We start from the raw sequence: 15,489 nt of genomic DNA, 5'->3' as shown, positions 1-15,489 counted from the left end.
TCGTCGAATGTTTCGTATGCACATACGGAATTCCAAAATCGATTTTAACCGATTGCGGGACCAATTTTTTATCCGACATTTTTAAAAGCATGTGTAAGCTGTTGGACATTAAAAAAATTCAGACGACTGCATGGCACCCACAAGGAAACGGTTTTTTAGAACGGTCACATAAAACACTAAAAGCGTACTTACGCAGCTTTGTAGACAAGGACAATAATTGGGATAAACTTTTATGTTACGCAACTTTCTGTTATAACACGACGGTTCACACGTCGACTAACTTTACACCATATGAATTAGTATTCGGAACAAAACCCACAGTTCCATCAGCTTTTCATAAAGAACCCGAAGCACAATATAATTACGATAATTACGTTTTCGACCTTAAAAGAATTATGCAAGAAACGCATAAAATAGCTCGGGAAAATCTTATTAAAAAGAAAGAAACAAATAAAACATATTACGATAAAACGTCGAACGCCATCAATTTACACGTAGGCGATAAAGTTCTACTTAAAGAACAAAATAAAAAAAATGCTCTTAGTTTCAACTGGTCAGGACCATTCGAGATACTATTAGTACATGATAATGAAAATATAACGATTCAAAAAGGCCGTCGCGAATACCGTATTCATAAAAATAACGTTAAACGCTATTATGACGACGACGATACTGAGTAAATATATAACTAGTATCATAAAACTATAATTTTTTTTATTCTTATTTTTATTTTTTTTTTATTTTTTTTTTTCTCTCTATTTCATGGTTTTAGAATAAAACAACACATTTTCATTAAGGAACTTAGCACAGTAATCAGGTTCCAACAACATAATCCTAACGCTTTATATCATGACGAAATACCAAGTTGTTTGATATGTCATATCGACACAGCAAACAAAAACTTACTTCAACCGTACTCACCCACAGAATTACTGGGAATTACTCGTACGCTCAATCACTTCTCGCATGACCTGGTGAAAGGAAAACAACCACTTAGGAAACCAATGTGCCTAGTACTAAAGGAATTCATTGATAACACGGAGGACCCAACGGACTTACTCGTTTACAAACGATTAACGTTTTCATAAATTAATCACAACTAATTTTTTTTTATCTCCGTTAATCACTAACAGTCAATGATCTAAATATCTATTACGTACGTATTTAAATTAACAATATAACTAATACGGTTTCTGTTGTTAAGCATGAAGTTTTTTTTTTCTCTTTCCTTTTTACTTATATAATCGATCTGTTTTACAGTAAAATACCCGAGTACGCGACAGTAGATTTCGAATTTTGCAGCTACAACCGGGACCACTTAATATTAATATCGGGCGCCATCATGGGGCGATACCAGCCAGGTATCATTACAAAATTAGAGGGGCGCGCATTACACTTACAGGAAAATCGAGCCGTAACCGATCAAGAGTGGAAACACCTAGTGAAACACTTGCAATATATATTTAAAGACAAACTTAACTTACTATATCCAGTACTTGCCCAACTTTATGATTCTGACCACACTGTTTCACCAAATCTTACGCAACCACGAATTAAGCAACAGCTAGACAAATACGACGCAATATTAACCTGGGAGGGTAGCACAGATAAACAAATCCTCCAGCTGCTTGACATAACCAAACCCATTTTTTCACTACGTGGGTGGGATCTCCATATGGACGGAAATTTTGTTTTACTTATAACCGATTATGGGGACAATCAACCCATAGCTTCCATTCCGATAGGAAAATACAGAAAAAACGGGCGATCGCTTAAACTCAACGAGGCACATACCCTTATGTGTAGCGATCTTTATTTTCACGGGGGGCTTGAAGCTCATGACCCCCGAGCCGATGTCCAATGGACAAGGTGCCTGTTTTTGCAACTATATAAAAAACATAGGGATATCATTAACGAAGCGGTGTGGGCGAAACAAGAAAGGAAAAGGAATATTCTTCCCGCACCAATATGATTTATAGTATACAATTAGTATTAGGATTTTATTATCAATTTATTTATGAGGGTTACGGGATATTTTTGTACTAATTACAATATTATTTTATTATCAATTTATTTATGAGGGTTACGGGATATTTTTGTACTAATTACAATATTATTTTATTATCAATTTATTTATGAGGGTTACGGGATATTTTTGTATTAATTACAATATTATTTTATTATCAATTTTTTTTATTTTTATCATTATAGTAATTCTTATTAGTAGTTTCTAAGAAATGGAACGGGTATATTAAATACTATTAAGCTGAATTTTATTTTAAAATTATATTTTAACTAATAAGCTGAAACGGTTTTCAGACTTATACTACTTATCATACCATTCACGTCAGGAACTTTTCGATACGCTGACGAACCATTAAAACAACATTCTGGTCTATACTACGAAAACAGGGGACCTTTGAAACTCATAACATCTCAATGGGATCTTACTGCATACATTAATCTTACTAAATATAACGAAGAATTCGAATACATAAACGAAGTAATAGATAAAACGAACGAATTGTGTGTTGCATACATGCACGATCCAGTTACCAATAACTTTAATTGTAACAACTTACTTAAAACAGCCACCGCTATAGTTGACAATTTACACAATAAAAAGACACAAGTCTTAGATTCTATTGGTCACATAATTACTAAACGTAATGCTTTAACTAAACTCGTTACAAAAGCAGCTAAATTAATATACGGAATATGCAATTTAGAATGCATACAAAAATTTAATTTTAATATAGCAAAAAGCCAAAGCACTTCGCAATCTAAACTAATAAAAGAACAAATTAAAGTAGTACAACTACAGAATAATATAGTGTCACACAACATTATATCTTCGGTACCTTTAACATTAATGGTGAACGAAACGACAAACAGTACAAGGGAACAACAAATAAAAAATTATTTGACAAAACATTTTATACACGTTAATTTATTAATTACAAAACAGATAGAAGAAACAAACACACTATTAGAGGTAATACAACAAGCTAAAATGGGAATTATTCATCCAAGTTTAATATCTCCAAAAGAGTTATTAGAACACGTTAAAGACGTTAAAGTATCATTACCTGGGGGCACCGATTTACCAACTGATTTAGACATACAAAATATTTACGAATTGATAAAGCTCTCAGACATTACTATATACTATGCAAATGACAACTTAGTGTTTATAATTTCTTTACCTTTAATTTATCAAAATGATTTTAGTTTGTATAATTTAATACCTGTGCCAGTGTGCACCGGAAACGATTGTTTTTATATAAAACCTAGTAATAAGTATCTAGCTATAAGTAAAACGAAAGAACACTATGCTCTTTATGACGAATTGTATTACACACATTGTAAACACGCTAGAGACTTCCTTTTGTGTCCTGAGGGTAATCCGTTACATCCACGTGCTAGTAGACCAGCATGCGAAGTACAATTACTCCAAGATCCTATAAAAGTTCCAACAAACTGCGAAATCATGCACGTACAAATGGGTACATCCATCTTTCACAAAAAACGATTCAAAAACGAGTGGATCTACGTCACTAACTACGATTTAGTATTCATCACCTGCGACGAAGATAAAGAATCCACCAGCCATACACTAAAAGGTGTAGGTATCTTAAAACTAAACGAAACTTGTAAAGGATACGCCGCTAGAGACGTACTCTTACCAGGAAAAGTCGATTACAAATCAGAATATATGGATTTCAACCCAAAATCAGCTTTAGAACCCATAAGGGATATGCCGTTCACCGACAACGACAACTTAATGGAAAACTACCATGTTAAAACAAATAACATGGAGGACCTACATAAAGTGTCAGGTTCGAACAAGCAATTAGAAAAACAACAAAAAGTCGACAATAAAATTAACGAGCTACAAGACACACAGGAACGTAACGATTATATACTATATGTAATAACAAGTAGTATTTTTATGGCAGTAATCATATTAATAATAAATATGGTTAAAACAAAAACAGTAACAAACCACACGGAAGTAGCACAGTCACAGGAAGAAACAGAGGAACTTAATGCAAACCCAGTGATGTCATTAAGAGGAGTCGACATGGTCGAGTTTCCACTCGCGCCAAGAAACAGCCCTACCGGCTACCCAACACTGCGAACATTCTTGAATTAGTGGAAGTCGGGGACTTCCATCTTCGAGGGGAGGAATGTAGTAAACCTGCGTTTCTACGAATATATTAAGTACCTTTCCGCGGTAGGACAACAACAACAAGGAGATTAACTTTCAACTATTCGATTCCAAGAATCGCGTACATGTACGTACCTAGAGTTTTACGACGTAATTAAAACTTCGACATCAAATATCTGCAAAACAAACCTATAATAATTTAAGTGCCAATAAAGAAGAGTGCCAATCGTACATTCGGGTTGTTTTGCAATAACAACGTCCAGCTCCGGTTCCCTTTCAGATATCCACCTCCTGGGCTCTACCGTGTACATTTTTTTATACATATAGATTTTATATAAATATAAGATAGAGTCTATAGCAAATTAGGATTTAGTACAGAGTCTGCACCACGCAGTCACTAACTTCTCGGGCAGATGCTTTTCGCTCTGTCCTCAAATTTATCTAATTTCTTTATAAATGTTTAATTATTATTATTTTGTCTTAACAATAAAGTACTATAAATAACTTATACAACTTGTCTCTCTCCAACCTTCTCTCCTACATTAACCATCAACGTCGACGAACTCAAAATATAAGCGAGCAGTGAGGGATCACTACAGCGATAAACGATCGAATCAAGTTTTGGATTTCATCTGATTAATTGCAAGCAATTTAAATTTCTTTTTTTTTATAATTGTAATTTAAATACCAATGTACCTATGTAATTTAATAATTATATTAGTCCAAATAAAATTATTTTCAGGCACCTGCAGCGACTTAACTGGGTCGGCCGCTTATCACGAACCGCTATGTAGTTTAAAATTTAGCAGTTCGCGATAAGCGATCGAATCAAGTTTTGAATTTCGTCTGATAGATTGCAACAAATTTCAATTTGATATTTTTTTTATCGGTCATTAAGAAACATTTGTATACATATATAATATATATTTATATTAGTTCAATTTAAATATTTTCAGGCACCTGCAGTGAAATAACTGGGTCGGCCGCTTATCGCGAACAGCAATGTGATTTAAAATTTAGCAGTTTGTGATAAGCGATTGAAACAAGTTTAAGATTTCATATCAATCATTGCAACAAATTAAATTTTTTTTTTTTATAAATGTAATTAAAAAACCTATGTATATATATATTAGTTTGTCCAATATAAATATCTCTGTGTATAGAGACCCGGCTATCTGGGTATTGATAAGAGACCCGACCATTATGTATACTGTGCATGCCCTGGGACTTGTTATTTTATTATTACATTTGTTAAGATCAATTTAAATAAAAATAATGTTATGGAAGTTGTAAGATTATTGCAATTAAACAGTATGTATTATTTACCTACAATCTAAAGAGGAAAGATTTGATTGTTTGTATTGAATAGGCTCCGAAACTACTGAACCGATTTAAATGAAATTTGGTACATAGATAGTTTAGACACTGAGAAAAAAACATAAGTTACTTTTTAATACTAAAAAAGAGCTGTAAGGGGCTGTAAGAGGCTATACTGGTTTGAATTGAAAAATTATTTTTTTGTTGGATAGTTCATTCATCGAGAAAGGCTAAAGACTATATAACATCACGCTACGATCAATTAATATAAGTGCTCAAACAGGGATTTTGAGATTTACGATAGAAATATTTGTTTATAAATGGTTGTTATTGGTTATAGGAGAAATAGTTAAAAGAAATAGTATTTATTTATTATTGGTTGCTATTGGTTAATTGGACAGATCAGGTACAAGCATGCATCAAATCGAATTTTCACACATTGCCTGCCAGGGTGGCTGAGTTGCACTTACTGCAGTGAGTTACACCAAAAAGGAGTTGAACAATCACAAAATAGTTGTCATTTTTTACGGGCCACAAAATCCGCAGGATCAGCTATAGCTTTTATTATATATAAATTAATGTTTGTGTGCAGATCTCTGGGAAGAAGATAGTTTAATATTTAAAAAGGGTTGAATTTGGTCTTTTTATTCGTCAGAATTTAGTACGGTTAGGTTAGGTTAGGATTATGTATATTAATTGATTACATTAATCCACCGTATTATATCAAAATAAACTTCATATAACTTTGATACTTTAGAGTTAAATCATACACTTACGTACAAACCGCACTGGGTCCGCGATCTACCGCAAATTCAATCTATAGTTTGCCTACCTGATAATATACTGCTGCGAATCAGAATTTTTATTCCAGGCAACAGAAAAGTTAAGATAAATTTTGAACACCGTACACCGAATTTTAAGCAACGAATTGAACAAAGTTTGAGCCATATAGAGTTGGTACATTTAACGTGCAACGAAGTGCACAGGATCAGCTAGTAACTATATAAGTATATAAATATAAAAAAATATTTTTAAAACCAAGAATAATCATTTTAGTTAATTTGTTGTAATTTAAAAATAGTGGGTATTCGTGGATTTATGAAACTTGATTTAGTTTTTAATTTTAGATTCTGAACGAAGCGATAAATGTATTGATTTTACAATGATGTGTGTTTTATTTTTTATTACTTTTTTTTGTGTGTCATCACCTATTAGGACAGTAAAAGAGCTTGGATTTTCTTCAACAGTAACTTTTCTAATAGGAAAGTGAATCTAGTTGGTACTTTGGGAGGGTCAAAAGTGAAAATTTCACAGTAATTTTCAAAAGCGACGTGAAAAACAAAAGAAAAATTAAGGAAAACGGAAATTTTAACGCAAAATCTGTTTTTGAGAAAATCGATTCTGGTTTTTGGTGCAATTCTAAAACAAATAACCGTAGGTAGGTACATGATATTTTGACTGAATGTTTATATTAGCATTTTCAATACACCATAACATTTTTCAAATATTTTGACTTATTTTGAGCTGTTTACGGACATTTTCAGTTTCCATTTTTTTTAGTTTTTTTTTCCTATAAATATCAATAAAATTGTATTTGTTGGTACAAAAAGCTTGAAAATGTAATAGAAGGCTTCTAGGTTATTCTTTCAAAAGCAGATGAAAAAAATTAAAAATCCATAGTCACAATTTTTTTTTTATAAGCATCTAAAGATTAAATATTGACAAAATACGTCTACCTTTATCAAAAAAAAAAAATGTCTACAAGAAAGTCAAATCATATTTTTAAAACACTTGATATGGATAACTATCGAGTATTTCTCATGTAATTATTTGCTTATTTTGTTGTAATTAAAAAACGAATGACTGAAGATACTTAAAAATTTCAATGAATGTTTATATTAATATTTTCTATACACGATAAAAATTTCAAAATAATATGACTCTTTTTGAGCTGTTTACGGACATTTTCAGTTTCCATTTTTTTTAGTTTTTTTTCTATAAATATCGATAAAACTTTATCTGTTGGGTAAAAATGCTTGGAAATTTAATAGAAGGCTCCTAGGTTATTGTTTCAAATACAGCTGAAAAATATTAAAAATCCTTAGTCACAGTTTTTATTTATAAGCATTTAAAGTTCAAATCTTGAAAAAATACGGAAAAATCACGAAAATTAGCAAACTATTTTGAGTTGAGAATTCATAAAATTTTTCTTTTTAAATCTAAGATTTGAAAATGTAATACAAGATTATTCATCAGTTTGTCTACCTTTATTAAAAAAAAAAGTCAAGTGGCATTCGGGGATTGCCGCGATAAAGCTATTGCATATTAAATAAATAAGAAGTTGATATAATTTTAAATTTTTTTATTATTATTATTTATTATTTCATTTTTTTTAGTTTTTTTTCTATAAATATCAATAAAATTTTATTTGTTGGATAAAAAAGCGTGAACATTTAATGCAAGGATCCTGATATAATGTTACAACAGCAATTGCAGTTGAAAAATATTAAAAATACATAGCCACAATTTTTTTTTATAAGCATGTAAAGTTTAAATTTTGACAAAATTTATCAAATTTATAATTTATTAATTATTTTGTAGTTAAAAATGTATAACATAGGTATAACATTGTACAAAATGTATAACATTTTTAACTATTAAAGCTAAGGATTGAAAATTTAAAACAATGTTTCACGTAAATAGGTTATTTATAAATTACTTTATTCTCAATAATATCATCAAATATACTTGGTAATATCAAAGGCTATGATATTATATCATTGAATTCAAACTTAACACCATACATTAAAGTGACCCACTTGTAACCTACTGTACAGTAGAGCAACATCCACTCACCCACCTATTTTTAAATATTTTTTCTTGTGGTCTGTGTAAACGATAATTATTCATAATTAAGATTCATATATAATATTATATTATATGCACTCAGTATGTGTAATCATATGTTTGTTTTAGGGATTTAGTATATAATAATAAGTAGGTATATGAAATTGTGTTTTTGAATAATAATTTATTGTTTGTATTAGTACCTACAAAATAATAGGGAACTAACATTTTGTAAAAATATTAATTAGAATTTAAAAAAGTGCTAAAAAACAATATCAATTTTTTTTTAGATTCTGAGCGAAGCGATGAATGTATTGATTTTACAATGATGTGTGTTTTTTTTAATTTTTTTTAATTTTTTTATTGTATTTTTTTTGTAATTTTTTTTTTATTTTTGTGTCTGTCATCACCTTTTAGGACAGTAAAAGTGCTTGGATTTTCTTCAATAGTAACTTTTCTGATAGGAAAGTGAATCTAGTTGGTACTTTGGGAGGGTCAAAAGGGGTTCGTAGTAGTTTTCACAAGCGACGTGAAAAACAAAAGAAAAATTAAAGAAAAACGGGAATTTTTACGCAAAATCTGTTTTTGAGAAAATCGATTTTGGTTTTTGGTGTAACTCTAAAACAAATGACCGTAGGGGCATGAAATTTTGACTGAATGTTTATATTAGCATTTTCTATACACCATAAAATTTACAAAATATTTTGACTCTTATTGAGCTGTTTACGGCCATTGTCAGTTTTCAATTTTTTTAGTTTTTTTTTCTATAAATATCAATAAAATTTTATCTGTTCAGTAAAAAAGCTTGAAAATTTAATAGAAGGCTTCTAGGTTATTGTTTCAAAGGCGGATGAAAAAAATTAAAAATCCTTAGTCACAGTTTTTAATTATAAGCATTTAAAGTTCAAATTTTGACAAAATACGGAAAAATCACGAAAAATAGCAAATTATTTTGAGTTGAGAATTCATAAAAAATTTTCTTTTTAAATCTAAGATTTGAAAATGTAATATAAGATTACTCATAAGTTTGTCTACCTCTATCAAAAAAAAAAATGTCTAGAAGAAACTTAAATTAAATTTTTATGAGCGTCTGAAATTTATATTTTTACAACATTTGATATTTACACTCGATTTCTCATGTAACAATTTTCTTATTTTATTGTAATTAAAAAACGAATGACTGTAGATACTTAAAAATTTCACTGAATGTTTATATTAGCATTTTTTTTGCACCATAAAATTTTGAAAATATTTTGACTCTTTTTGAGCTGTTTACGGACATTGTCAGTATTCAATTTTTTTAGTTTTTTTTTTCTATAAATATCAATAAATTTTTATTTGTTGGGTAAAAAAGCGTGAAAATTTAATATAAGGCTCCTGATATATCGTTCTAATAGCAGTTGAAAAATATTAAAAATACATAGGCACAATTTTTTTTTATAAGCATTAAAGTTCAAATTTTGACAACATTTATCAAATTTATAATTTATTAATTATTTTGTGGTTAAAAATTTATAAATTAATAATTAATAAATAAAAATTATAAAGGCTCCACGTAAATAGGTTATATATAAATTACTTTATTCACAATAATATCATCAAATATACTTGGTAAAATCATAAGCTGACTGACCGTTTTCGCTCAGAATCGTTTTTCTTATACAATGATATTATATCATTGAATTCAAATTTTACACCATCCATTTCAGTGATCCACTTGTAACCTACTGTACAGCAGAGCGACATCCACTTATCCACCTTTTTTTTAATTGGTTTTACTGTAAAATCTCAGATTTTTCTTAATTTTTTAATTTTTGTGTGTTTTAAGAGGCGACATACACCAAAAAAAATAAAACATCCAAATAAAATCATAACATTTATTGCTCCGCTCAAAATCTAAAAGTTTTTTAATTATTTTTATATTAAATTAACATTAAATTAAAAATATCTGTTTTCTTAGTTTATACACTAGCTGTTTGTAAATCTTACAATATTTGTTTTCCTTTGAAGTCATTTTCATTAATATATTACACCGTATCAACCCCCTTAAATGGGCATCATGCTGGAAATGTATTATTATAATTATCTGTATATTAAGGTAGAAACTAAAATATGAAATACAATTGCAAAATTGTATAGAATTTCTGGAAATTGGAAAAAACGGCACATGTGAAGACACCGTTAATGTCACATTACTGTGGCGACGATACCACGCACTGTTCAAATAGCAATGGCAACCGACGCTTGGCGGAAATTATGCATAGTCCGAAATCATAGTCCAGTTGTTTGGGACCCGGTAGGGGAAATATAGGCGGCCGGCACAGACGCGATGGTGCGTACAACATAGAAATTGTAAAAAAAAAAAAATAGCGTTTCGATTAATAACTATGCTAATATTTTTGCATATTACTTAAGCTATGATCTTCCGATCAACTTGAAATGTATCATCTACATAGCATATTATACTGATCAATCCGAGTAAATTTCATGTCAATCAGTTCATTATTTTACAGAGTGGTGCTGCATTAACTGTAGAGAGGTCCAACCATTTTTCGTAAAATTACACTGGTTATTAAATACGAGTTGGTCGTCTAGTGTAATATACAACTACCGTCGTCGTCATGAGCTATCCTTTTTTACACACAATGATATTTTCAAATGCATATTTTTTAGCTTACCTATTGTGTTACTAATGTCTAATTGTATAATAAATTACTCTAATAACAATATTATCATAAAATATAATACATACTTGATAATATTATACACTGACCGTCTTCGCTCAGAATCGTTTTTCGTATATAATGATTTTAGAAGATTGAATTTAAATTTAACACGTCATCCGTTACAGTGATGAGTTTCAATGATTACCGTACAATAGTGCAGTACCCACTTGCCCACCTTATTAATTTTTACGTCCCAAAAAGTACCAACTATTCATACACTAGCCTACATAAAAAATATTATTATACAAGTACGTAAGCTTGGAAAATTATCTTTTATGAAACTCTGAAAACGCCAGTATCAAATAAACATATACGACTCGTATAATACCTAGCTACTTACTAGATACATTACTGTGTTTTACGCAGACATGATGGTTCAAGACTATTTTATAGATTATAGGTAAATACATAGAGGTATAATAGTATAATATAAGTTATAAGTATATATTATAATATATATAATATTGTAACGAACCCGATAATACGCATGATATATAATTGTGATTGGCAATATAAAGATTAGATAAATATCAGCACATAGAAATTCGACTAAATTAATCAAAGTCATATATCCGATTAGAAAACCTATGGGAATATAACGAGAGGGCAATGCGATCTTGAACTCGCATTACAATAGGTTCTACAACCTCGCCTTAATCATAAATCATAAATGTATGATTATAATATTTAGAAATTGCTTACGAAATATACCTATATATAAATATAATGCATAGTATCTAAGTATTGACGGATGTCGTATAACATATTATATTGCAAACACAACAGGACACGATTCTCGGATTAACCAGGCGTGGGAATATATCGATAATTAATTGAAAAACGTCCTGTGAAGTCCACATATAAGTCGATAGACTAGGCCACTAGGGGAAAATGGGAGAGCAGGAGGCCCTATAAAACCAGACCCGAAACGGCCTGTAGATCAGACGTGTGACACCATAGTACAGACGAGCACCTTCACGAAAGACAACATAACAACTTTGTCAAATTAGACTTAGAATATATTATGCAGAAGAATTCAATAAACAACTTAAACTTTCAACCAGTCTAATTATTTTATCAACTCTACCTAAGAAATCCTCTACCAACGGTCTTGCTACCTGCAACTTATAAACTAAGCAGTTAACCCAATTGCTAGTGTATAACAATATTATCATGGCCATAGAAGGAGGGGAGAGGTGCCTATACCCCAGGCGAAATTCCTAACAGGGTGCAAAAGTGAAAAATGTGAATTTTATGTTAAATATTACAACGGTCAATATGGTATAATAGTTTATTTACAAAAACTTCAACATTCTTAAAACTAATTGAAGAAATTGTTGAAAATAATATCTAATAGTTAAAATATTTTTATATAAAAAATTTTAAACCAATAATAGTTAGGTAGAAAATACAATCTATCAATGCAGAGAAAGTCCTTACACTTTAGAAATAATTCTATTATAATCTTATGTGATTCCATAGTATTACTATTTACTAGTATTGGTGTAATGGTGTTCATATTATATAATCACTAATCAGCATCAAACTGTCGCTCAGATACTCTCGGTATAACATAAATTGTCGTTAGGGTTTGGAACTTATCGCAATAAAATTGTATTAAAATAGGTAATAGTCAATAAAATTACCAAAATAAACTCTAAAACATGTAGCTATTTTTTATTTTATACTTATACGTAATTATTACAAACAAACATGGAGCTAAGGAGCTCCAGTGTATCATGTTTTAAGAAGTAATATTTAGGCAATTCACATGACATGAAAATTTGAACTATGTCTATGCGTGAATATTATGAACATTGCCTGTTTCCGAGAATCGCTGTAATACCGGGTCGGGCAATCGCCGCAACTCTCGCACGTGCACACACATATTATTATCAATAGGAGGTACTTCGCTAAAAATGAAATATTTTCTTGTTTGCATAACTATACAAACTAATAAAATCTGTGGTAAATTAAATATGGTTAATCCTGAAGTTCCATTACAATTTCGAAAAAAAGGTTAAATTAATAAATTTTTAGCCTATCCTCATTAGAAATCACTTTTTTGATTTAAAATCAGATGTGCCCAAAATAAATACCAATTTAATGCAATTATTTTATGGGACATTCAAAACAGAATCTTATTTTTAAGGTCTTTAAAAATTAAAAATTTTAAATCAACTTCCTTAAGATCCTAGATATTTTGTCAGAGAACTCATACGTGTACAAAAAATTAAACATTCCGGAGTATGTGTAATTTATCACCGCTTATTGATCTAGGACGTATGACAAATACGTGTGCAGCGATCCTAAAAAAATAAACGTACCTAGGTATTTGAAATTTTTATCGAATACTTATATTGTTATAAAATAGTATAAACTCCAAAATGTTTAATGTATATTTGTATTTTACGAGTTTCTTAATATTTTTTTCGGTTTTTGTCGATAAAATATTTTTTTACGATAAAAATAATTATATGAAAATTGAATACAAATATCCTGATGCATTGTTATTAGTTATAACTGTTAAACGAAAATGTCGAAAATACATAGACATTATTTTTAATTTATAACCACTAGCTTCTTCAATCCACTCAAAATTAAAAATTATTAATTTTCAATCACTATAACCTTTTAGGTTTTCAAAATTCCTCATGAATTGTTGGCCCTTCATTTTATTTGTGTTTAATAGTACAAATATTTCAATCATTTTAACAAGCGTTCAAAAATCAAATTTTAACTATATTGTTTGCGATTTTTTATGACAAATATGTTATAAGTTATAAAGTTGCAACGTGCATGGCTCATGTACTACACAGAGTAGCTGAAGCCATAAGATAAAAATATCAAAATGTCGATCGATTAATTTCAAATACTAAAAAGATATTTTTAAAAGCACCTTCACGTGTAAATACTTTCAAAGAAATATATCCCAATTTGAGTTTACCTCCACAACCAATTTTAACTCGTTGGGGTACATGGCTTGAAGCAGCAATTTATTATGGGAAATATTTCAATGAGGTAAAATGTGTTATTCACGCTTTAAACCAAAATGAAGCGAAGTGTATTGAAAACGCACGTAGTTTATTTCATAATAAAGAGTTAAAAAATGAGCTCGCCGTTATTACAACACACTTTCAGTGTTTAATAGATACAATAACAAAACTAGAGAAATCGAATGTTACTTTAAGAAATAGTTTATTGCTCATAGAAAATATTAAAATTAAATTCAAAGAAGGAGGGCCAGGAATAGATTTCGCTAGATCTAAATTTACAAATGTGTTGTCAAAAAATCGTGGATATTCTACATTGAAAAAAATCGATGATATAATCAACGGCGAGGTAACTGTGAGGAACTGTTAGTTGAAGATTTATCAAGTTTTAAATATGCACCAATTGTATCTTGTGACGCGACGTGGAAAGAAGTTTTTCCAAGTACAAAAGTATGCTTCAAGATAATCGTATGAGTTTCCAATTCGAAAACTTGAAATCCATATTTGTTACTTCATGCTGGTACTCGTCCAATAATAATAATTAATAAATAATAATTTAATACAAATAGAAAATAGTAATACTTTAATTAATTTATAACACTTTTATACTTACACAATGTCATTAATTTTTTTCATTTTTATTAATAAACAATTTTTATACATAGTATATTAAATTCATTTTGCATATTCATGATATGAATCTGCATATTTTATAGATTTTTATTGCATATAAATCCGGGCCCTAGTTATAACTATTAATTTAAAAATTTGGGCATTGAGCATTTATAATAATTTGCAATACATATAAGAGGTAATTTTGAAGTTTCTCCCGGGACGTAATATTTGGTTGCTACAGCACAGAATATTATTATGTTTCTGTAGTGACAAATATAATTCGCGGGCTGAGAATGAAAAGGTTCTATGTCCACTTTTTTCAAAAATCGTTGTTTTGCATACATTTGTTTAATTTAAAATTGTGCATCTTTTAGTCCAAAAACGGTGTTTCTGCATACAATACTTAGTGAGATACAGAAAATGAAAAGGTTCTGTCATGAAAAATTACTGAATCATGATTATAGCTGTAGTTCGATAGAATTTTTTTATTCTGTTAAGTTTACGTAAGTATGAAAAGGTTCTACCGTCATGTTATTCAATGCTGGTTAGTATTAAAAGGTATTATCAATAATACATGTCGAATGTCAATGATACAATAAAAACAAAAATTACAATAATATCGTACAATATTTTTGTAAAAGTAGGCATAATATAATATCGACTTAATAATATATTATCTTATTATTAAAAATTGAATTTAAAAATTATTTAGTACCTATGTTATCAATTTCAATTGCCACCAATTTATGTTTATAATTTTGTATTAATCTTTTTTTAAGACGTGTCAACGATGATGTGATAATGTGATATTACTTATCAT

The sequence above is a fragment of the Metopolophium dirhodum genome, chromosome 2, assembly GCF_019925205.1.
Source record: "Metopolophium dirhodum isolate CAU chromosome 2, ASM1992520v1, whole genome shotgun sequence".
Lineage (NCBI taxonomy): Eukaryota > Metazoa > Arthropoda > Insecta > Hemiptera > Aphididae > Metopolophium > Metopolophium dirhodum.
This window is presented reverse-complemented; position numbering follows the sequence as displayed.